The sequence below is a fragment of the Bison bison genome, unplaced genomic scaffold (assembly GCF_000754665.1).
Source record: "Bison bison bison isolate TAMUID 2011002044 unplaced genomic scaffold, Bison_UMD1.0 scf7180017849476, whole genome shotgun sequence".
Lineage (NCBI taxonomy): Eukaryota > Metazoa > Chordata > Mammalia > Artiodactyla > Bovidae > Bison > Bison bison.
The window spans coordinates 9,250-10,094 of record NW_011480049.1 but is presented as its reverse complement, the minus strand read 5'-3'; the positions used below and the strand labels follow the sequence as shown (position 1 = coordinate 10,094).

Below are 845 nucleotides of genomic sequence, written 5' to 3'. Positions count from 1 at the left end.
TCCCACCTGAAACCATTCCCAAAGAAGGAGCAACATGGGCAGTGTCACTGCCAGCTCTGTACAATTCTCAGTCAACTACAGCTGACTGGTCATAAGGCACAACACTCCAAAGATGCCCACAGAGATGTGATGGAGGTCCCCAATGGGAAGTAAAGTGAGCCGACAAAAAAAGATGTGTGTAGACCATCGGTATTTTCCTGGCCAGCCAAGAGAGAATAAGCAGTGGGCTGGGGCACCAACAAGATGCCCCCAATCAAGCCAGACATCACATCTCCTAAAATGTTTTCCTCCAGATTACATTTTGGGAGCCACTGCAAAACAGGAAGGAAACCAAAAATGATATTTTGGGGTTTGGTTGGATTGCACTGGAAATTGTAGGTTTTTGTGGCAAATTGCCTGAAGTTAGTATCTGGTTTCTCTTAAGGCTCCAAGTGGACCCTAGGATAAGGTCTGCAATGATCATTGGTCTCAAATTGCTGAAAGTTGTTACGTGATTCCTCTTCATGCTCCAGGGGGGATCCTACATGAGACCTGTATTGGTTATTTCCTTTAACGGAGTCCTCAGATGAAAGGTTATCTTGCTTTTTATTTTTCAAAGACATTTCTGGAGATAGATGTTCCAGCCTCGCTGAGCAAGAAATCAGATCGGCGAATTCACATAGGAGCTCTTCATCTCTCAATGCAACTGGTGCAGGACTCTCTTCTCACTTTCTACCTTCAGGCCAAGCTAGTTTGAGTGCATTCCTTCTACTTTGGAATAGCTCTCTGTGATTTCTGGGTCAAGAGACTTTTCCAAACTGCTTGATTCTGGGCCACCCACACACAACCTGCCTTCAAGGAGCATC

The 845-nt window shown here is 45.3% G+C and overlaps 1 pseudogene; it reads right to left on the bottom strand.

Moving 5' to 3' along the window:
- The window catches only part of LOC104993863, a 2,719-nt pseudogene extending 1,874 nt beyond the window's left edge, over positions 1 to 845 (bottom strand).